General features: G+C 41.0%; 1 long non-coding RNA gene across 5 annotated transcripts in view; it reads right to left on the reverse strand.

Annotated features, from left to right (window-relative positions):
• Positions 1 to 4,073: 4,073 nt before the first annotated feature.
• The window catches only part of LOC144377688 (uncharacterized), a 42,502-nt gene continuing 21,726 nt past the window's right edge, over positions 4,074 to 24,849 (reverse strand). Inside the window, exons 3-6 of one of the 5 annotated variants that reach the window (XR_013438668.1) lie at positions 14,243 to 14,312; positions 14,093 to 14,138; positions 10,598 to 10,713; positions 4,074 to 6,276 (exon numbers count right to left, since the gene is read on the reverse strand). This is a non-coding gene — a long non-coding RNA (uncharacterized LOC144377688). Of the gene's footprint in view, positions 6,277 to 9,193; positions 10,714 to 14,092; positions 14,313 to 24,849 lie in introns of all 5 variants that reach the window. The other 4 variants (XR_013438666.1, XR_013438669.1, XR_013438667.1 and 1 more) reach the window with 4 other exon arrangements.

Here is a 24,849-nt window from a genome sequence, read left to right on the forward strand (position 1 = left end):
TTCAACACTTCTACCATCAACCTCTCACCTTCAATTGACCCTCACATCTGTGTTTAGACTGATCAGCTTCGTTCATTTAAAAACAATATCAAACTTCTGTTTCAATGACAAATTATTTTTGCTTCCTATTGTTCTATGTGTTTCTTTTGACTTAGCTTCCAAAAAAAAAAAAAAAAAAAGTGACCTTCCTTCTCTGTTCCTCCTCATCTCCTATCCAGTGCCTTGTTGCTGTCATCTGAGTTCTTCCTCCATCACTTCATGGGCTTTGCTTACAACAAGTTCCACAAGATACACTTATTGGACCACTTGTTTGCAACAAGTTCTGCAAGGATCCGTAGACTCTTATCAGCCCTGTCTTAATTTATTACTCTTTGACTCTGATGGAGTTCACTGTGCTTTCTCTCTTTCTTGAAGTGCTCTCCCTTAGCTTCTGGAAAATTTCTTTCCTGATTCTCCTCTTATTTCTCTGACCACTTATTTTTTTTCTCTGTTTTTATTCCTCAACTTAATTCTTGATATTGGTGGATCTCAGGAATCCCATCCTGTCTTTCTTTTCTTCATATACTACCTGAGCAAAAATGTTGTTGAAATGTTGCTAACACTTGTTTTAGTTTGAGCCGAGGGCTTACTTGAAGGTAGTTTATTTGGAAAACGATTTCAGGGAGTAGGAATGGAGGGCAAATAAAACAAAAATATGTTAATGAGATAAAGCTAATATAAAGATGCATTGTCATGCCGGTGACCACAGTAGGAACTTGATCCTTCTGGGACTTTGTGTGGATCACATAGAATACATCTAACATTATCTATTGCTAGATAGGAGAGTCAAGAATTTATCTATTGCTTGAGTGTTGTGCCTGCTGGGGGGGAGGGGCGTTAGCTTCTTCACATATCTAGGCAGCACATATGCAGATCTGAGCAGGCTCCCTTGATGGAGGAGTCAAGTACAAAAGCAAAAGGCCCACAACAAAGGAAATGAGACAGTATAGTGCAGCGTTGAGGCCGAGGTATTGTGGGGTAGTACCAAGGGATACATGATATGGCTCTCCCTGTACCACTCAGATCTGCTTGTGTCCTCCATTAAATCCAACATGTTGCTTACTCTTCAAATTAATGACCGACCATATTTCTTTCCAAGACTTAATGGAGGAGAGTTAGCCGAATTAACTATAATATCCATTGTTACACCTTGTCTTCAAGATGTATTTGGCATTCATTACCTCCCTTCTTCATTCCCCTTGCTTTGACCAGCACTTAAGCTTGTTTAAGTAATTGCCTGGCAGAGTGACCAAGACCTGTAACTCTGAGCAGTCTGAACCCTTAGTTGCCTTTCCCTCTTTACGCTGTGGTTATTTAACTTTCTAATTCATCAATGGATAATAAAAGGAGATGCTATAGTGAATCCCTGAATTCACAGGCATACTATTTCTTGTTTTACTAATAGCAAATATTGTTCCTTATGCTAATCAGGATTGAACACTTCTGCCAGTATAGTAGCTTCTTTTTCTCAAGGAGACCAGCCATTTGGTGGGAGGTAGACTGCATTTAATTTCTTCCATCTTAGAAGAGGGAAGCTATTCACACTATGCCAGATATGGGTTTTTACACATGGCTTTAGCCAGCACCACCATTCAGGCAATGGTTGTATCTCTAAGTTCATTGTGACTCTTACTGTGCCTCTACTTGAAGCATTCTCAACCATATCCTTAGGAGCTAGGACTTCTAATCTGGCAGAGCCTGAGATTGTGAGGATAATAAGCACAAATTTCAAAGATGGATCACTGAGAATGATGGTTAGAGAAATCAATTCTACTTGCATCTCTTGGTTCCCATATCTATTTATTCTAGTTATTGAGGATATAGCACAATATATTAATTGCTGATTCATCACAAATGTTATGTCTTAGAAGGGAACACTCCAACTCAACAGGGTGGTGGTCCCCAAATTGTGCCTCGGTAAAACCCTTCATAATCTATTCCATCATTCCCTTAAACGGTACTCTTTGGGCCATGCCAATAAGACTAGTGGATCCTATACCCGTAAGTCTATGGTCTCACAAACTTTACAAAATGGAGTTTTTAGATCTAAGATAAACCCAGAGCCATAAAAAATAATTTGGCAAGCCCTTGAATGGTGTGCTGGCTAAAGCCATGTGGGCAAACCCATATGTAGCATTGTGTGAAAGGCTGCTCTCTTCGAAGATGGAAGAAATTAAAGGTAGTTCACTTCCCAGCAAGTGGCTGGTCTCCTTGAGAGTTGGTGCTACATGTATGAAGGTTTCTGAGGTCTGGAGACTAGTCATTCATTGATAAGACAAAGCCCATGCCTTTGGGCCCTTGAGTAACCAGCTTTTCTTATCATTCTCCCCTTGGTCACCGTTCCCCACCCCTATTGCATAAACCTTGCAAGGCCAAAGAGAAAATCTGCATGACCTTCATTGAATAAGTCATCCTGTCTCCTTGGTTGTTCAATGTCTCCTCTATGGCGATGCTTTTTCATGAATTGACAAACAACACAAATGTCCAGTTTTTTGTTTGTTCTTCTTTTGTTTTTTTATTGTTCCCACTAATAAAAAAATTGCTGGGCTTAGGTAAATGTTGACTGAATGAAAAAGAATTTACTACATGGAAGCCTTCTCCCATGACTCAGGATTTAATGTCCTAGAAAGAACAACTGGAATGGTCCAAAATGCTCCTGATATAGCTCCTTGAAACCTGACACAACGATGACCTGAAGTAAATCAGGTGGAGATGTAAGAAATTGCCTGAATAGAGTTTTGAGGCAGGGATCAGAAAGTCCAGAAAGGTGAGAGTATTAAAGCAGAGTTATTATATAAGACGAAGAGTCCACCATCTGAAGATGTTCCCTGAAAGTCCCAGAGGACATTCCCTTCATTAAGCTAATAAGATACACTTGTGAAGATACACTCAGTGATGGCTACCCTTGACCGCTGGGTGAATAATAGAAGATGCTGCCAAGGATCTTCTTCATGTCACTGGGGGTGACAGGGTACCAGAATGGGAAGGGTCATTTGATGGCACTTAAATATGGAAGATGAGGAGGGTATAATTTCTGTGATGGACCTTAGGACAGAGAAGAAGTAGTTTGGCCAGAGGAGATAACTAAGTCCTGAAGGGTAAGATATTGAGGCAGCTGATTAGGTGTGACTTGACTTGATGAACAAAAACAACTCAACTTAGCAGCAGAAAGCCAATATCATTTATCATGATGAAAAGTCAAAGTCTGTTACCTCGTTTCCAGATCCAAAACTTATCATCAACCCAGAACTCATTGATTAGAGGGAAGATCAGGTGCTTTTGAAATGCTACTGTAAGAATTTCTAATAAATATCCCTTCCAATTCTTTTACAAAAGAATCCATAAGCATTTATCAGAATAAATGCTTATGGAAGTCAGATAGTAGTTCTAGCCTGTATTTGCTCAGATTGGATCCAAAAGGTCATTATATCTTTGGTTTCTGAGTGTATAATTAGGATGGATATACTTAGCAACTAATCGAGACTTCACATTGGTTCCCTGACCTTGGAATAAGAACCATCATGATAGAATAGGCCAAATAAAACCTTCTGAACCTGCCCTCCAACATGCTGGTCAAGTTAGTAGGACAGAACTGATATCAAATGTCCAAAGAAATTGAAGAGAACATTATCCTTAACAAAGACTTAAAGCAATGATTTTCAAAATGTGGTCCTTGGACCAGTAGCATTAGCGTCACTTAATTGGGAACTTTCTAAAAGAACACATTTACAGATCCTACTGCTGGCTTACTGTTTTAAAATATGGTGGTAAGTCCCAGAAATCTATATTTTAATGTATTCTCCAGATGACTCCAGTGAACTTTATGAAGTTTGAAAACCACTGTCTTAATGAATGTTACTGAGCCTTTTTTGACCACGAATACTAAAATTTCCATTCAATTCACTTATTCAGTTCATTTAAAAACTAAATGGTTGATAATAGAAGGTGGTAGACTATCATAAACTTAATCAGGGGTAGCTTCAGTCACAACTGTGGGGTTGATATGGTTTTTTCATTGAAAAAAAAAAAACAACTTCTGACACAGTGAATGTATTTTTCTCAATTTCCCATCAGTAAGGAGGATGAATAGTAGTTTGCATTGACAGGAGAGGGACAGAAGTACAATTTATGCTTTTGTTGATTTACTCTTCTGTTCTCTGTGACAACATAGTTTGTGGACCTTGACATCATTTCATAGAACATTAAGCTATTTCACCATATTGATGGCATCATGCCAATTGAGCTTGGGCAAGAGAGTAATTGGTGGGAACTCCAGTGCCTCAGTAAACCACATCTACCAGGATAGGAGATAAACTCCGTGAAGACTCTAGGGCCTGGTGAGGTTCCTAAGAGTGCAAAGTCATGATGCATGCCAGAATATCTCTTCCATGGGTAACAACAAGTTTTTGCTCATCCTAAAGAGACAGAATCAGATCTCTTTGATTTTTGGAAGCAGCATAAACTACAGCTGGGAATATGTGGGTGACTCCTATTGGGTGATTCTGAGGCCTGCCAGTTTCTGGTAGGGCACAGAGTAAGAAAGAGCTCTGCAGTGCATGCAGGTTGTAGGGAAATGACCCTTCTGCCTGAATCACATGTCCCAGAAGATCCAGTGGAGCTGGAGGTATCTGTGGTGGCTCCAGTGGCAGTGAGGAGTTTCTGACAAACTTCAGTAGGGACTAAGACTAGTGAAAATTGGTAAAATGAGACCAAGAGCTAGTTCTGATCCCCTCTGAAGGTCTTGTCTGTAATTTGTGCAATTGTATTCCTTACTTGCTTTAAGCATCTTGTCTTATGAACTATGAGGATAGACAAATTGATATAACAGAAAACCTCAGAATTTCAGTGACTTAACCTAATACAAGTTTATCACTCATTCAAGAGTCCAGTATCGGTACTTTATTATTGGAGCCTCTCCTCTAAACAGTGACCCAGGGACCCAGAATCCTTCTTCAATTTTGTAACTCTGCCTCCCATCAAAACCTCAGCTCTGCTCCATTCCAACTGTAGAAAGGGAAAGAGGATGGAGTTATTAGGCAGGGGGAACTCTTCATTTCTGCCTAGCCAGCTAGAACTCAGCTACATACTTCCTTCAAATTTTAAAGGAGACTGGGAAAGTGGGTTGATTTAACAGTCAGGAGGAAAAGGAATTGAGATTTGCTGTAGTATTGTCTGTTGCATCCCTCATCTTGACGAATGAGGTTATATTGATTGAGATGTAGGAAGGTCCTGATGCCTTCTAACTGATGGCTGGTAACAATCAGATGAGTTCTCAGAACCATGGATCTGCCTCCTGAATGTCCCCATGCATCTCTGAGATCTCTGTTATGGCTATTCTTTGTATCCTATGACAATGCAAGAGGGTTTCTAAACTCCTTTTGGTAAAAGAAATCACTGTGTGCTTTGAGTGGGAATTTCATTTTAGAAAAATAAGGGCAGGATGTAATTATTCTGTCTATGTACCACTCTTCATGCCTACACAGGAATAGCAGGTCAGAGGAAGCTGTTCCATCATCTCATGCCTCCAAGTCATCAACTTGGAGAAAACAAACATGAATCCATGGTCTGGCCAGGCAGGTGACATGAAATTGGGAAGGCAAGTCAGGTGTGGGATGTAGGAGGTGGTGCTTGGGTAAGCAATTTGTAAATGATGGCAGTTCATTAAAAAAAAATTTTTAATTTGGCTCTAGCCAAATAAAAATTTGCAAAGCACTCACCTATCAGTCAGTGATCTCTGCTTTTCCAAATCATTGTTTCTCTCTGTTGTGTCCTGCCCTGTTCAGGTCCTCTGTTTAAGGTTCAATGAGAGACAACCATTTTCTAAGATAGAGCATAGTTTCTCAGCAGGCAGTCTCCTGTGAATGCCACTCCAGACAAGTTCATCTTGAGCCAAAAAAGACCATCAGCTGAACATCTGGCTCTGGCAGCCTCAACAGCTGCACACATTTTCTGCATAAGTGCTGTCCATATGGGTGTCATTAGCCTCCAAACTGACCCTCAGGGTCTGAATGTGAGATAGGGCTGTCAAGGGGTATGGGAGGAGTTCACAGGGTATGCTCAGGGGAAATACCCATCTGTGGGCCACGGCTTTCTGTGGACATAGCTCCCTGGAAGTGGCTGGAGGAATAGTGAAGGCAGATTAGCTGGACTGCTTGGGCTCTGAGAGGGATCTGCAGATGGGACAAACTCGGTTCTCGATCGCCAGCATGGTAATGAGAGACCAAGGACCAAGAAGACCTGGGGAATAGAAGAAATGGTAAAGGTTACCATGGGTGCTGTCTTAAACATGACAAAAAAACAAAAACAAAAACAAAAACAAAAAAAACCCAATAATTATAGAATCTCTTACACATTGAAATATAGCAAAAAATCTTCCATCTGACTTTCTCATTTGATTTTTTTTTTTTGTGGTCAAATACATATATCATTGACTTTACCACTTGCCAGGGGTTAGGGAGAAGACTGAATGAGGGACAACTGCTTAATAATTCAGAGTTTCTTTGTGGGGCAATGAAAAATATCTGGAGACAGAGGTGATGATTGTAAATATTGTGAATATAATTAATGCTTGTGAACAGTACTTTTAGAAGTACATTGGCAACTGCTTATCTGCTTTCTGTTTTAATTAACTCACCGATTCTGGATAGTTTACATAGATGGAATCACACAATGTGTGGCCTCTTTGGACTTTTTTTTTTTTAAGAGAGAGTGAGAGAGGAGAGAGAGAGAGAGAGAGAGAGAGAGAGAGAGAGAGAGAGAGAGAGAGAGAGAGAGAGAATTTTTAATATTTATTTATTTATTTTTTTAGTTCTCGGCGGACACAACATCTTTGTTGGTATGTGGTGCTGAGGATCCATCCCGGGCCGCACACATGCCAGGCGAGCGCGCTACCGCTTGAGCCACATCCCCAGCCCTCTTTGGACTTTTTTAAAATATATTTTTTAATTGTAGATGAATATTTTTTAATTGTAATGTGGTGCTGAGGATGGAACCCAATGCCTCACACGTGAGAGGCAGGCACTCTACCACTGAGCCCCAACCCCAGCTGTTCTTTGGATTTTTGAGATGCTCACTTTTGTACAATTTACATATCTTTTTCTTATTTGAAAGTGAGCCCCAGCCATTTGGAGTGAACTGGAGGAAAGCTGATGTAGGTGTCTTACGTTTGATTCTTCCAGAAGCAAGACTTGAAATAAGGATGGGAGTACAAGTCATTTATTTAGGAGGTGACCCCAGAAATGGCGGTAGGAGACATACTTTTTAAGTGTGGCCCTGAGCAGGTCACCCCTGTGGGCAGCTCAAGCTCAGTCCTGTGGGGACCTATGGTAGATGGCAGAGAACTATCTCCGAGTTGTCTCTACCTAGGGCCAGAGCGTCGTCTCTACCAACTCCCATAATAATTGGCCACGGCTACACCTGGGGCCTGTATCTTTCCTGTATTTCAGGGAAAAATCAGAAAAAAAGGAAACTATGGGCCACGAGATATAGGGCCATGCCTGTATAGCAGTTTTACCCAACAGGTCTCCTATTATATGGGTGCCTGATGAAAAACTGAAGTAGGTAATTAAACGATGGCTAACTCGGAGCATTTTTACAAGGAGCCATGACAGAACCCAGCCTAGGCTGTTGAACTGACTCCAGACAAGACCAAACTTAATAGTAGCACATTCCTCCACTCTCCTTCCCCATCAGGAACACAGCCAGTCTTGGTTTGGGGTTGCTGGACCCTTTTGAAAGGCAGCATAAAATGGAGGCAACATCCCTGAGAGAAACCTTGCCTAAGGGCCAGGAACAAATGGTTTCCATTTAAAATGTTTAGCCATGTAACATCTAATTCATCTTCTCCTAAACACTGCAGTTCCTCGGAGTAAATAAAAATATCCTGCCTGCCCACAATAGAAGCCAAAGCGTCCCCTGGACATCCCTTTGGCCAGAACCTCTTTCCCTTGCTGCCCTATTGCAGCCAGGGATGGCACTCACCTCAGCTCTACCCTCCAGATTCCTTTCTATCCCACCTCAGAGTCTGGCTGTCTAGCCTTTGGGTTAACTTTGAATTCCTTACTATCTTCTTAATAAGTACATTAACTAAGCTATAGGTAGTTCTTTCTGGGTGTGACCAGGAACACTGTCTGACACAGTAGGTAAAGGTAGTCTCTAATAGCATTGGACATCATCAAACAAGAACCCAAACACTCCAATTCCTACCTCCTAACTTAAAGGAATAGAATGAAACTCTGGGATGCTTAGTGACAGTGCCCAAATAATCTCTCAATTCTTATAATTCCAGAACGGAAAGAGTTGAAGACCAATCTCAGTTTGACCCACAGATTGTTAATGACAATGTCCAGTTGAGTATACAGCGGTGCCAGGGCTTGCATGACAGCTGGAGCATTTATCAGGAAAGAGTGGGGGTCCTGACAAAGGAAATAAGGATTTCTGGGTGAATTTAAAAGATGTGAGGCACTTAGTACCTTCAGGTCGCTCTGAAATAACACTGTCTAAGTCCTGTCTAGTCTAGTCCTGTCGTTATGGAAGCTAACAGGGATATGGAGGTCAGCTGTCTAGTCCTGTCATTACGGAAGCTAACAGGGATATGAAGGTTAATTGTGCCAGAAACTTTGTCTCAGCAGAGGGCTGAGCATGTGACCTCAGGCTAATTGCACTTTGTCTTAGAACTTTGACTTTCAAATGGAGGGACACAAGAAAGTGAGAGGAGTTAGAAGTTCATAATTCCAGGCCCCGACACCTTGGGAGTTTTGTCAATCTTTTAGACGATTTTGTGGGCATGCAAGTATCCTTCCAATATATTTCTTTTGCTGACACCAGCTAGAATTGGTTTCTGCGGCTTGTGACTAGAAAACCTGACACATAAGCTCCTTCTTACTTTCTCCTTCCCGCACTGTCTTTACATTGCTCCAGGTGAGGTTTGTGGTCTGTCTAGTGTCTGCACTGGCTTAGTGTAAAAGCTTTCCTAGGTTGGGGCTCTTTTATGATATTTTTTTTCTCCCTTTGAATTAAGAGCAGAGTCTTCAATTTTAAAAGATCTGTTTGGCTAACACTGATTGAGCTCTTACCACATGCCAGACACTGTGAATGTCTGGGAACAAGCTGAAGAACAAGCATTAAATACTGAACTGGTCTTCAAATAACTCACCACTGGAACAAAGGAGATTCCTGCGAAGATATAGCTATAGGGAAAATTAGAAAATAATAATGTCTATTTAAAAATATAAAAATTAGAAAATAATAATGTTTATTTGTGGGAGACACAGATAAACATATGCATATCAGAAGAGACATACTAATCATATTAATTCAGATTTTATGGGGTTGGAATATGTACACTGAAGAAACTGACTATACAGGTTGTAAGGGCCTTAGGAACCAGACAGGGAAACCGATATAAGAGTCTGAGCATCAGAATAGAGGAATTAGTTATATGAATCTCATCAGGTGTCAATTGAGTGAAATTGCTAATCCATAGACCAATCTGGTGCTTTTTCTGGAACCTAAGCTCTCTTCCAGGAAGATTAAAGTTAGTGATGGATGGAATTTCCAAGCACTAGATATGAGATGATATATGCAAGTGCATAGTGCCTAGCACATAGTAGGTACTTACTGGCAATTCATTTTCCCGTGTTTCTTTCTAGTTATCACAAGGAAGTTTTTTTTGTATTATATTATAAATAGCCAGCAGAGCACTTAGGTATACTAGTTTTATTTCCAACAGATTCCTGGGTTTAAATACTGCTGTATTTAACTTACTGCTTATGTGAGCAAGTTGTTTAACTCCTCTGATTCTGCATGCTCATCTGTGGAATAATACCTTCCTTATTGGATTATTTGGGCATTGAAGGCACTAATACATGCAAAGTGCTTAGCATGGTTCCGGTCACACCCTAGGTGTTCAATACATATGATCTGCTTTGAAAAATACACATATTTCTTTCCAGAGGAGTTCTTTTCTGGTTTTGGTTAGTAGATCAGCCTAAAAGAAGGGAAGCTATAGTTAGGGATTTTGGCTTCCTTAGAGCTCTGTGCAAACTTTCCTCATGCAGAAACAAAAGAACAATTTAACAATTTAACTACCATTAACAGAAATTACAAAAAATAATCAGAAATTAGAAGATATGAACTTTTGCCCCAGGCCCTTCCATGAACAAATGTTCACCCCTCCATGAACCTTAAAACCGCTCTTAGAAACATGAAGAGATTGGCCTTCTAGTCTCCATTAGTATAGACTCTATTCATAGCAGTAGTGTTTCTTCCATCTTAATCACGTGTGGCAGCTCAGTCTGCAAATCAGGTAAAGTTGGAGGAGTTCTGGTTGGGGGTGTTCCAGAGCCTGGAGCTGGAGCTGGCACAAGGACCCTCCTCATTGCTTTTCTCAATTCCCCTCCAACTCCCTTTCTCCCCTCCAGTGTGTCTAATCTTAATCATGTCTAGGGCATGAACTTGGGTTCTTCAATGAAGAAATCATCCATCCTTCCCACTCTTTTTTATGGCATAAACTTCAGCAATTTTGTTGGACTCACAACCCCTTTTTATCCAATGTTACCTCTGCTGGGAATTTCAGAAGTCTGATTTGAAAGTCAAGAGCTGAGAATTGCTTCTTTTTTTCCTCCTGTCGTTCAGCGTGTGTCTGGCTTGCTGGAGAGAGCAAGGGCAGGCTGCCTGGAATCAGAGGGAGGATCACATGGAAAAAGGAAATTATGAGGAATGACAGATGCGTAGGTCACTATTGGAGTATGACTTCAGCATATGCACACTGCCCAGGGCCTGGGAAGAAAGGGGCAAAGAATTAGCCTTTGCCCTTGGAATGAGATCAACTCTTTATCACCCAAGCCCTCCACCATGGTGGTTGTTGATTTCCCTGAAAAGTAGAGTTATCATTTGTTATGGGCTGAATTGAATTTTGCCCCCTCCCTCTAAAAAAGAGATGTTGATATTCTAACCTCCAATACTTCAGAATGTGACTTTATTTGGAAATAGGATTATTGCAGATGTACTTAGCTAAATTAAAATGAAGTCATACTAGAGTAGTGTGGACCCTTAATCCAATATGACTCATTTCCTTACGGAAAAGGTAAATCTGAACACAGATGCTTGAAGGGAGAAGGTCAGATGGTGATGGAGATAGAGACAGGAGATATGCAATTACAAGCCATGGAACACCAAGGGTTGCCAGTAGTACCAGAGGCTAAGAGCATGGTGTGGAACAGTCTTCTCTCCACCTCTGAACAGCATGACTCTGTCAACACCTTAATTTCAGGTTCTCCAGAACTGTGAGATAATAATTTTTTATTGTTTTAAGTCATTCAGTTTGTGGTGTTTTGTCATAGCAACTGTAGGAATGAATAAACCAGCCTCTCCTCTTTCCTTTCTGCCCCCAATACCCTTCCTGTTGTTCAGCTTTTGCCAGAGACAGGGATTTCAACTCCACCCCAACCTTCTCAGAGACCTCACTTGTTAATCCACTTGGTATTTTACACTTTCCCTCTTCCCTGACCCTTCCTTCCTTCTTAGCAGCAACATTCTCCAACCTCCCTCCTCTGCAAAGTTATCTTTGATCCTCCTCCCTTACTCATGACCTTCTTTTACCCTTATCTTATGATGATGCTTCTAAGGGGAAAAAAAGATCACACTTGGTCCTTTTCTTCACCAGACTCACTTTTTGAGCCACTTGAATTCAGTTTTTGTGCCCCACACTTCTCCAAAATTCTTCTCGTGAAAGTCCCTGATGTCAGTAGTTCCTAACTCATTTGATTGGAGCCTCCCTTTTTAGGGCATAAGAAATAACATCTTGTGAAAAACTATAAATCCTCAAATATATTTTAAAAAGCAAATTTTACCCTCATTTTTATTATGCCAGCCCAGACTTTACTCTTGTGATTTGTTCCACTTCTGGAACAAATCTTGCCTCCTTCCCTTCTGTGTCTAGTTTAATCACGGACTTCACAAATTCAATCTGATGAATTGCGATTTTCTCCTCACCCCTTTTTGGATCTCACCTGAACAAATATGGTGGCTTCCTAATTTTCCTGACTCCAGACTCAACTTTCTCAAATCTATTTGCCATACCTATGTCATAATGATCTTGATAAAATGCACAGCGAGGGCCCATTCCACCTCAGGTCCTGCCCCTGGGCCGTAGTAATGTACTCGCTCCTTAGTCTGGTGTCAGGCTCCCACGTCACAGGCTGGGGACTTTTCTAACCTGGCCTCTCTTCACATATCTGCTGTAGCTACTTTGAACTTCATGCAGTTCCATCTTGCACGAGGGCTTATTGGCTCTATTTTCAGACTTTGACTCTTTAGTCATCCATTAAATTCCTCCCTAGCTCTCAAAATTCAGCTCTAGGCTCTAGGAAGATTTTGCTGACGGCAGTTCAACCCCAGTCAAGTCTGGCTATACTTGTCCTTGCCATAAACTATCTAGTAACGACTACATTGTATCCATGTAGACTTTGAGTCCCTGGAGATCAAAGACCATGTCTCAGTTACCTGTGAGGCTTGTGTGTCGACAGTTATTGGGAACTCAGCCAATCACACTTGTTAACGGCTCTACTATTGCACAGTATGATTTTGTCAATGACTTTCTTGTAGGCTGCCATGTTTTTCAGATGTCCAACTTTAACTTTACAAAATCTGGTGTTTTCTGTTGTACTTGGGGAAAGGATGGTGTTTTTACTGAGCCTAGAGGATTTGTATATTTGCCACAATTTGACTCAAATTGAAACTCCTTTAAATCCCTCCCCTTTAAACAAGAAAAGTCTCTGTTTGCCATTTACTTAGATCAGATATTTGCCTAACATTCATGTGCATGGCTAACAAATATAAGACTTCTATTTTCCTTAAAAAGCACCCCCCAAACCCCCAACTCATGTATAATTTATAGTTTCACTTTAATTCTGTTGAAGAGGTTTATTATGGAAGATTTAGGCTGGAAAAATTGCTAAATTGTGATAAGTTCAAAGAAATCTTCTGCTTGCATTTAAATCCAGGAACAGAATCTTCAGGAATCTGTATTGTGATTGATGCCACCCAATTCAATTTGACAAACTTTTATTAAGTGCACACTCTGTGCCATGTGGGGAGGATTTTCCTGCAAGCTTGTCATACAGTGGAAAAGCAGAAATGAAAAGTCAGGAGAAGCAGTGCAAACAAGGGGAGGGAGGAAGGACTGAAGAGCTAGGAATAGAAATAACCCAACTGAAGTTTCTTTCTATAGTTTTAATGTGTCTCCCACCTTCAAGTTCATGTATTCCAGTTTGTTGCTACTGTGGCAGTATTGTGGAGGCTAGGATCTGTGTTGCTTTTAGGCGCTGGGTAGGAAATCTGACTAAAATTCATATTTTGATGGAATTTAGAGTTGAGGCCATTGGGGGTTAATTAGAGTTAGATAAAGCTGTGGGAGTGAGGGTCTCATGATGGGATTAGTGGTTTTACAAGAAAAGGAAGAAAGACTGGAGTTTGTTCCTTGCTCTGACTTTCCATGAGATGCCCTCTGTTATGTAATGATGCAGGAAGAAAGGTTTTACCAGGTGCCATTTTCTGTTCAACCAGACAGAAATGAAATATAGCAGATGTGAGCACCATATTCTTGGACTTCCCAGCTTCCAGAACCATGAGCCAAATAAATAATTTTTGGGTGGAGGGGTACTCGGGATTGAACTCAGGGGCACTTGAACACTGAGCCACATCCGCAGCCCTGTTTTGTATTTTATTTAGAAACAGGGTCTCACCGAGTTGCTTATCACCTCACTTTTGCTGAGGCTGGCTTTGAATTCGCAATCCTCCTGCCTCAGCCTCCCAAGCTACTGGGATTACAGGTGTACGCCACTGTGCTTTGCTCCAGATAAACTTTTGTTCCTCATAAATTGTTTGGTTTTAGGTAGTTTGTTATAGAACAGAAAAAAGCCTCAAACAGTTTTGTATGGTACAGGGTAATATGTAGGGAAGACAGGGGTGAAGGAATCCGTTTTAAAACTATCTCAAGAACACAGCTGGTGCAGAGTGCATTTCAGAGAGAGGGACCCTATTAACATCTCACCTGCAAGAGCATGGTGCCCGTTAGAATCTCAGGGTGTAATGCAGATCTGAAGATATATTCAAGGATGTTAATTATAAGAAGTGTTGTTTATTTCTTCGCAATTTTAACCTTCTCTTCCCACAATTGCAATTTGGGTTGCACGTGTGTTACCTCTGTCTTCAGTTTCTGCTGATGTATCACGATTGTGGTGTTTGGATTGCAGCTGAGGCCATTGGGTTCTCTGGAAGATATAGAGCCAGCCACTGGCATTAGCAAATGGCTCCTCTCCAGGGTAGCATGAATGCAGTGACTTATTTGATGAGCTAATATATTACTCATTGTCCTTAACTGCACCCAGAGACCTGCAAACTTATTCCAACTGGTTTATTTACTTTTTTATTTTTCTTTTCAACAAGACAGAAATGAAATACAGTATCAAGCAGAAGAGGAAACTCCCTCCTTCCTCTAAGAGTCTCCAGTGTTTGTCAGGGAAGCTTTTCCTGAGTCCTTCTATAAGATAGCTTCAACCTTCAGAGGCCTAGCAAGAATAGTTCTATTGACATCCTGCACCCATATGTATTTCAAGTTAAAATGCTACCAAACCATAAAATCTGTGTAAGTAAAAAAAAAATTCTGATTTTCCCATATGATAAGTCAGTGTACCTTGGAATATATCTGTATTCTTCCAAATATTTTCTCAATAATCTTTTATATTCCTGCTTTACCTGTTTTCTTCATTTGCCTCTTGGGAAACCTAGTCCCACCAGGGGCTGCTATGGTTCCCTAGGACCTGGTGCTCACTTCTAACAGAGGTCGCTAACAGTGGTAAATAGCCACTGTGTGTCTCCTGTACCTGACTGTGAACTATGGAGGCTAGGATCTGTGTTCCTTTTAGTCATTGGGTACTCGGCATAAGTCTTGGCTCATGGCAGGGTTTAGGTGACCATCAAAAGATGAGTGAATGCCTTTGGTCATCTTGCAGTGAGGCAGGTGGGTACCTCGAAATCCAGGGCTAATAGAGATAATGAGTTGGAATTAGGCAGGCAGAGTGCCTGGAAGCATGGTCCCTGCTGTAGGAGATTCTCAGAGGGAGAGCAAAGCTTATAAAATAGTGATTTGGGGTTGATTTAGCCTTAGCCCTGGCTAACACTGACATATGAGGAGGGCTATTCCAGTAAATAGGATGAGAGGACAGAAGGTACTGTGTGATCATGAGCATTTTGTTTCTAATTGAGAAGACCATTGGGAGCACTACCTAGGAGCTGCAAGTATTGGAGTCAGGGTCTTCATCCTTCCCCCTACCCAGAATAACAGATATGCGCCAGGAATACTGGAAAGGGAACTGAGGCATCGATTTAGTTAGATGCAGAAAAGAAGGTGAAGATCAGGGAGAGACTGTGACCTGGTGGACATAGGAGCATCCAATGTTCTCAGGTACTTAATCTTTGACCACAGTGTAAGTCTACATCCCACCCCCAGGTGGAGCTATGATTCCCTACAATATCATACTCCAGCCTCTAGGAGGTGCTCAAGAACTCCAAAAAGATGGACCTTTGGGAGGAAAACTGGTGGGTGGAAGAGAAGTTAACTGTGATTGAATCACATTCTTAGGAAGCAGAATGCTCAGGAAAAAAAAAAGGTTGGAACTATTACTTGTTGGCTTTTTCTTTTTTTTTTAGATTGTTCCACTCTCATTTACCAGTATTCAGAATTCTTACTCACTCTTTCATTTGCCATCAGACACAAAAAGGAGGCAAATGTCATGTCCCTTGTTCTAGAAAAGATGTCTGCAGTAGGAGGCTCAGCATCTCTAGCTGAGCAGGGAAGACATATGGTGATAATGGCAAAAACTCTGATAACAGAGTCTTGCCCCATGTAGCAAGTCTAAAGCCTAAGCGATCTTAAAGACAGCTATTTTCAACAGTGGCCTGTAAATGCACATTTTAAATAACAGATATTGCACATGACCCAACACTGAATCCATTAAAATGAGAACTGTGGTTTATTTCTAAAGGCTTCACTAATGCCATTTTGACTTAAAAAAAAAGATAAAGAAGGAAAAAAATAGAAGCCTAGTGTGCTATCCACAATACAGAATTCCAGTCTCATGGAGTCCCATATCAGTAACAGCTGCTGATTCTACCCTTTGAGCAAAGTAATCAATCCTTCCCTGGAGGCTGCCATGGAGAAAAGAAAGTCTGTGGGCTCCCAGAAAGTCTGCTTTGGATGAGGAGACCATCTCCACCGCCCCTTGACCTGGCTGATATCACCTCAGATATTGCAGAATGCATTTCATCTCCGGAAGGGTGAGAGGCCTTCAGGGTGAGCCCCCAACCCCCACCCTACCACTTTACAGCCGGGCAGCACTGCTTCTATTAGTGCACTTCTCAGTGTGTCTGCAGGAGCCATAGCTTCTAAGGTGAGGCACCCACCAACCCTGACACCATTCCTGACCGTGGAAACAGCTGTCAGAGGTGGTCCATCCAGGTGTCTGGATAATGATTTATAATATGTGTTTGAGCAACCTGATCAAATTTTATTAATCAAAATGTCAGATAATCTAATGATAATGTGTTCAAAACAGAGCTCAACATTTTCAATGTTTTAAATAAACATTTAAGATGCTGACTTTGGATTTCTATTTAAGAGATAATGTTAGGAAATACTATTAGGGTTAACATTATTATTAATATCACTATTAGGGGATAATGTTAGGGAATTTGTCCTGCTTTCTTGTTGTTTTAAAACCAAGATTACAGTTTTAATCTATGCACATATAAAAATTCCAAGCAGATCCCATTCTGCAGAGACAGAGACTATTATTCTTGTTTTGGGTCTGAGAAAAATGAATATTTCAAATGGCATATTCGCAGGTAATCAATGAGTAAGATTTTTGATTGTTTGTTTTTCTCGTTTTTTAAAATGTCTCCTGCATGCCTTGGCTTGCAAAGTCCTTTCACAAATGCTGTCTCCTTTGACTTCATCTTCAAAACATTTCTGGGTAATAGATATTATTATCTACATTTATTTTTTACCGACAAGGAAGTCAAGATTGTGTAATTCATCTACATCCAGCAGCTAGAAAGTTTCAAAAATAGTTTTCAAACTCGGCTGTCTCTAAAAACTCCATCTTTCCCTCTCTTAGACTGGTATGCTATTTCACTCATTTCTTTATTCATTCTTTGGGTCAGCAAACTACCTCTCAGTGTCTGTCTCTTATGCTTCCTGCCTTGAGATAAACATCAGGAATATAGAGGACAAAAACATAGTGTTTGCCCTTGAGTTCCCAGTTTGACAGAGAAGTCACATGGGCAACTGAGAATGTCATCAAATCAATACACTAAGACATGAGAATATCTTTAAAATTGTTATTCAATACATATTCATTGAGCACTTATATGTGCCTGAGACTATGAGAAACACCAGAAATAAAGGAGAATAAGAAATAGACCCTTCTGTTAGATGTTTCAGTCTAGCCTGGAAGGGGCAGAGAGAGACGAAAAATCTGATACCACAAAATAAGGTGTGCAAAAAGTAGACCTGTGTGTCCATGACTCATTTCTGCTTTTGCTCATATGCTTGAGCAGAGACAATGACCTTAGTCACAGGTGGTATCATCCAGCTGCTGGAGGTGGAGAAAGTCCTTGGAGATGGGTGCACTTGGGTCAGAACAGAGAGTCTTTTATTCCTGTCTCCTTCCCGTGTTGCCTTACTGTCATATGTGGGGGACAAGAATCATTTCTACTCCTTGTGGATCACAGGTAGGAGGGAAGGGTGTGGACCCAGGCCAGAGTGTCTAGCTAGCCAAGGTTTCCATATGTTGATAGGCAACAGCTTTGCATTCTTTTTATGAGGAGCATTTGCCTTTCTATCTCTTCTGCTTTGGACCTCAATTCTCCTCTTCTTCCTCTTCTTATTTTTCTCATTTTCTATTTCTTGATGCTTCTCTCAGAGGAATCTAGCAGTCTCTTTATTTAACTTACGTTTTGTGAGCGAAAGTTGAGAAGATTGGAAAGCCATTTATAATTTTGTTTTCCTCCCCTTGACAATTCATCCCCCAGTCAGCCGCCAGAATAAGTAGAGGGAGACCTCATGAGGGAAGGGAAAGACCAGAGTAAGTAAGGAAACAATGATTAACATCTAAAGCATTCTCCTGTAGCGCGCGCGCGCGCGCACACACACACACACACACACACACACACACACACATAAATGGATTGTAATACATGTAGCCCGTGTACAGAGTTCTAGGTTAGAGAAACAGTCAAGACAGATTGCACAGATGAAGAAGTTCTTGACTCTGGAAGCACCAGGGAAAGGTCAAGAATGACAAGAAATTTCCCAGACAGGCAGGGGACAAAGGAGTGACTCAGAAAGATGAAAATCATGGAAAAATCTCAAAGGACTAAGATCATGGTTCGAGAGACTTGTAAATGTTCCTGTGGAATATCCAGAGGCAGAGTGGAGGTGGAGGTGGGAATAGACGGGAGGAATGAGTCAACAGTGTCAGAAACAGAGAATCCAAGAGCGGGGGCTGAAAATTACCTAGTCCCTCCCAAGGCCACTGTGTAGCTCTAATGCCACACAAGGAGACAGGGATTTGCTCTGCCTAAATATGAGACTAACAAAGACACCTACCTCTGAGTCTGGGTGGAAGCCCTACCCATCGCAAAGCAAATGAACCTGAGTTATGGGTGAGCCCACCAGGAGTCTCCTTATGGAAATCCTGCGAAGTGAGGTATGACGTCAAGGCCACCTAAATACTGAAGGAAAGTTGGTTCATGGCTGCTTGAAAGTTGATTCATGGCTGCTTCTTTTGCCTGTTCCTTATTCAGGGACCAAGATGTGCCACCAAGAAAACTGTCTGTTGTAAACCTGATACATGAAATGACCTGACTCTTGGGCACTTGTTTCTTCATGGGTCATCCATTGTTTCTACCATCCACTATTTCTACCTCAAAGAAACAGCTCCAATGTCAGTAGGAAAGGAAGTGACACATGGCATCTCAGGAGGTGAAATTCCTGAAAAACCTGGAAGCCTCTGAGAGCAGTGCATGCTGGGAACAGTGATTCCAAGGTACCCACAGTCCATGCTGTTAGAGAAGTGACATTCAGGACAGAAGTTTCATTAGAATGCCAGGGAATAGAAGTCGTCTGACATATGGAAACTATACCTGGATGCATTCATGCCAATTTACTTTCTGCTGTAATCAGAGAGGGCACTTGGCTATTTCACAAGGAGACAGAAAGTCAGATCAAGGGCATTCTGCCCACCTTGTTTGCTAACAATCCCCTTCTTTAAACATATCTTGCCTGATTAACAAGAAGTGAAGAAGGGGTAGGGGTGGGAAGTGGATTCTACAAAAAATAAAACAGCAACAAAAAAAATTGCAAAATAAAAGATGGAGACATAGACGATAATTTTCGTGTGTCTCTAAAAATGATCTGCCGTAGGATCTAGAAAAGAAATTGCAAGATGGTCTTGGCAAATTCAATCCAAGAAAGAACTGTAATGCAGTCATGGTGCTGAGACAGGAGCCCAGGCTGGGGACCCAGCACACTCAGTGGGCTAGGGGAGTTGCAGCTGAACCTTGTGTCCTAGTGTTTCAGGCAGTGCACCCTGCACTGAACCTTTCTTTTTTAAAAATTAATTAATTAATTAATTCCAATTAGGTATATATGACAGCAGAATGCATTTTGATTCATTGCGCACAATTGTGGCACAACTTTTCATTTTTCTGGTTGTACATGATATAGCGTCGCACAATACGGGCAGCCATACATGAACCTAGGGTAATGATGTCCATCTCATTTCACCATCTTTCCTGCCCCTTGCCCCCTCCCCTCAATCTTCCTCCCCTTTGCCAAATCAAAGTTCCTCCATTCTTTCCACACACTCCACACTTATGGATCAGAATCCACTTATCAGAGAGAACATTTGGCCTTTGGTTTTTTGGGAATTGGCTTACTTCACTTAGCATGATATTCTCCAACTCCATCCATTTACCTGCAAATGCCATGATTTTATTCTCTTTTAATTCTGAATAATACTCCATTGTGTATACATACCACAGTTTCTTTATCCATTCGTCTATTGAAAGGCATCTAGGTTGGTTCTATATTTTAGCTCAATAGCTGTTATAAACATTGATGTGGCTGCATGGGTATGCTGATTTTAAGTCCTTTGGGTATAGACCAGGAGTGGGATAGCTGGGTCAAATGATGGTTCCATTCCAAGTGTTCTAAGGAGTCTCCTTTCTTGATCCTGTTAAACTCATTGTAAATCCTCATAAAAACCTTACTTACTTTTTACCTCATAAAAATCTCACTTCTGAGATTACTGATGTTCATCCTGTACCCCCATCCCATTGACACCTGCCTGTTCCATTTGTTAATTTACAAGTCAGATATCACCAACAGTACCTGGATTACCATGGTTCCTGGAGTTGTTTTTTTACCCCCCACCTATTTCTATTGTATCACTGACTTTATTGTATGATGATTATTTTGTTTTTTTTTAATTTGTTTACCTTCCCTGTTAGACTCTGTGCAAAGATAACTTTTATTTCTGTTATAATGACTATTTAACAGGCATTCCCTATGGGCAGGCTAAACCCTGTCCACGTGAGTGTGATGTGTCTTATTTATGCTCACTCCATTCCCGTGTCTACTCTCACCCTACACACACAGAAGCTGAAGCACAGAGAGGAATCAAACTTGATTGAGTTCAGAGAGCCGGCAAGGGAAGGGCCATGTTTCAAACTCATGTAATTTGGACAATAAAACCTGTTTTCTTTTCTCTTTTATTAACGTGTACTAATTGTTCATACAAATGGGGTACAGTGTGATATTTCAATCCATGTATATAGTAGTGTGCCCTGATCAAATCCTGCCTTCCTTTTATCTACCCCCTGCCAACTCCCAAAGGCTTCCCAACCTCTAGTTATTCTACATTTAGGTTAACATTTTTTTTTTTTTAGCTTCCACACATGTGTCTTTCTGTGTCTGGGTAAAGTCTATTTTCTTTGCCATGAAACCACACCCATTCTGTGGGGGAATCAGAAGCTACAGGGACATGTTTAGGAGCTAATGAGCAAGAGTCCATCCAGGTCTGGAAAACTTATGGGATTGGTGTTGTGTTCAGAACTAGAAAGTCTAGTAGGAAGATGAGACATGTGGAAAAAGTGTCTGTCCTTTCTCTGGGTTGGGCCAGGGGAGGAAGATCCTTCCTTTTACTTCCCAAGCTGCAGCAGTTGTGTGGCCAGGAGATTGTTAGTCCAGGATCTGGACACAGGTGGATCTGAGTGGCAGGTCTCAGGGGTCTTGCTAAGGTTTATAAATGACCTTTGATGTTGTTGGGTATAGGAGCTATCAGGAGTTTAGGAGCTATCAGGCCTGAATTTGACTAATACAGAGTTAAGTTCTCAGGAAGCCACTACACGACTGTTATTGATCTTGAAGTCATCATTTTAAATTTCTCTCTCTACAGAGAGTCATTGCCTCTCCTACTCATTCAACAGTTACCAAGTACCTACTTCATCTCAGAACTTGGGTCTAAAATGCTAGATCACAGAGATGAGCATGATATAGCTCCTGCCCTAGAGGAGCCCAATAACTCATTGAGAGAATTAGCAAAGAAAGAACTTAATACAATATGGCACCACCTAGGAGTAAGACTAGGGATCTAAGGGATCTTCAGGGAAGATGTATATCCCAGTTTGGAAGCAGCCAAGGAGGTGAATATCAGGAGATAAGGGGAAGCTGCCCAGTGTAGGTGGCTGAACTATCTTGGAAAAGAAGTCAAAGAAGCAAATATACGGAAGCAACAAGGATGCCGTCGTCCATGGCTGATGGAATCTGAGATGTGCTCTGAAGACTGGTGAGTACACAAATCTGATTTCTTCACGTTCCTTCATCTTAGCACATGTGGGTAACATGAAGGATGCGACTTTCACGGGGAAGAGAACCAGATGGGGAAAGCAGCTGTAGTATGTGACAGGACTCTGTTATAAAGGAGGTGTGATAGATTTCTGCTCTCGCCAACAAGCCAGACCATCCATCCACCTAGCTGCAGTCGGAAAGGAACAAACAGAAGCCTCCCCGAGCGTCCTCATGAATCAACTCCGGTTTGGAACTCTCATACTTCTCTCTCTTTCTTTAAGCTATCATTTCTCTCAGGAGTTTGGCTTTAGAAATGAAAGAAGCAAGAGCTGATGGATGTAGGTGTGAGGTCTTCTGAGTTGAAGCATGGAGTCACTCTCCCTGATTCCTTCTGAGCTGGTCTAAGGATGCAGTCTCCTCCAAGGTCATTCAGAGAGGGCAGGGCAGGCCCTGGAGCACATTCATGGTTTGGTAGTGAGAGCAATGGGCAGTTAAGAAGTCTGTCTATGCTTAGTGTCGAGAGATCAAGAGACCTGAAAGGACATTTCTGCCTTGGGAAGAAAGCATTTGAATCATATTTTTCAGTTTTGAATAGAACTGCTTTTTACTTGTTAAATGGTTTTCTCTGTGCCCCTTTAATACTAAATCAAGTGTCACCAAGGGAACAAAGCCACACAGGAAAAAAAAGGGAAAGAAAATTTATCCCTTTCTAAATCCTAGGAATGAAGAAGGCAGTCACTTGAGCAGATGGAGTGGACACCCAAAGGGCCATGTAAATCTGATATAAAAGAAGAAATCACAAGGAAAATTAGGAAATATCTTGAGACAAATGAAAAAAAAAAAAACAGAAAACACCAAGACCTACAGAATGCAGCACAGTGAGACAAAGGAAATTTATAGTTGCAAACATATTAAAAAAGAAAAAGAAATCAACAATTTAACTTTATATCTTAAAGAATTGGTTCAAGAACAAACCGAACCCCAAACAATCCTACCTTGTCCATGGAAAAAATGTTTCAAGAACCCCCACAGGGTGCATGAAATCATGAATAGTAGCAAACTCTTTATATAGGCTATGTTTTTTCTTATAAATGTATTACTATGACGAATTTATAAGTTAGGCACAATTCTATAGACTAACAATTATCAATTTCAAAAAGAGATTAAGAAAACAGCCCTGTTTAATATAGCATCAAAAGGATTACCTACTTAGGAATAATCCTAACCAAGGAGATGAAAGGCTCCTACGTTGAAAACTCACAACATTGCTGAAACATCCCATACTCAAGGGTTGGAAAACTCAATCAATAAAATGTCCATACTATACCAAAGCCATCTTCAGATTCAACACAATCTCCTATCCGAATTCCCAGGGGTATTTTATTGCAGAAAGAGAAAACAAAGTCCTATAATTCATATTGAATCTCAAGGGACATCAATAGCCAAAACAATATTGAAAAGGAAGAATAAAATCGAAGACCTCATGTTTCTGGATTTCAAAACATACTCCAAAGCAACGATAATCATGTGAGTGTCCAACTAACATAAAAACAGATTAAATTTAGACCAATGGAACAGGTCAGGGAAACCAATAATAGACCTTGACATATATGGCTAAGTGACTTTCAGCAAGGTTGCCAAGACGACACAATGGAGAAAGAGCAGTCTGCTCAACAAATAGCGCCGGGGAAACTGGATATCCCCAGGAAAGAGAATGAAGATGGGCCCTGACCTTATTATACTATATGCAACAAGTAGCTCAAAATGGAGCAAAGACCTAAATGTAGGAGCTAACACCATAGAATGCTTGGAAGAAAACAAAGGGGGAAATCTTCATGATATTGAATTTGGCAGTGATTTCTTAGATGTGACACTAAAAGCACATGCATAAACTGGATGATCTTCAAAATTAAAATTTCTATACATCAAAGGATACACTCAAAAGAGTGAAAAGGCAACTATAAATAGGGACATATTTGCAAATAATTTGTATTTGAGAAGTGGTTAAAATATAGAATATGTAAAGAATTCTTAGGCTGGGATTGTGGCTCAGTGGTAGAGCACTCGCCTGGCACGTGCGAGGCCCTGGGTTCAATCCTCAGCACCACATTAAAACAAATGAATAAAATAAAGGTGTTGTGTCCAACTACAACTAAAAAATAAATATTTTTTTTAAAAAAGTAACACAATTTAAATATGGGTAAAGGATTTTAATAAATAGTTCTTCAAAGGTGATATAAGAATGGCCAAAATTACAAGAAAAGGTGCTCAACATCATTAATGGAAATGCAAATCAAAACCATTTCACATCCATCAGGACAGTTACTATCAAAAAAACAGAAATAAAAATTTTGGGGAAGGATGTGGAAAAATTGGAACCATTTGTTGCTGAGAGCCACAGCCCTAAGGGGCCCCAGCAAACTTCTAGCTGCCAGCTGATGATTGGCTCACAGCCGTCCCAGCAAACTTCTAGCTGCCAACTGATTGGCTCCTCTGCAGTGATGCTCATTGGGCTGTTTCTCTGCCCTTTCAGACCACGGAGCTGCTCATTGGGGGACTTTTGGGCTCCGCCCACATGACCCAGCCAATGGGCCTCAAGAGCAGGAGGGGTCCGGGAGGTGGAGAGGCTTGTGGGAAGCCAGTGGTGGCAGTTGGGCTCTGAGGGGATTCCTGAAGAGCTGTGTGGTACGGTGTGTGTGTTCTAAAAATAAAGTTAGTTTCTTTTGACAAGTGGCTCCTGAATTGTGCCCAGCCAGATTGCGGCAATTTGTGTTCTCTTTGGAGGAAATTCAAATTAAAAACAATGTGATGGCTCCTCAAAATATAAAAAGGGGAAATTCATATGATTCAGCAATTCCAATTCTGGGAATATATATATCCAAAAAGAAATCTTGAAG

This window comes from Ictidomys tridecemlineatus, chromosome 5 (assembly GCF_052094955.1).
Source record: "Ictidomys tridecemlineatus isolate mIctTri1 chromosome 5, mIctTri1.hap1, whole genome shotgun sequence".
In the NCBI taxonomy this organism is placed as follows: Eukaryota; Metazoa; Chordata; class Mammalia; order Rodentia; family Sciuridae; genus Ictidomys; species Ictidomys tridecemlineatus.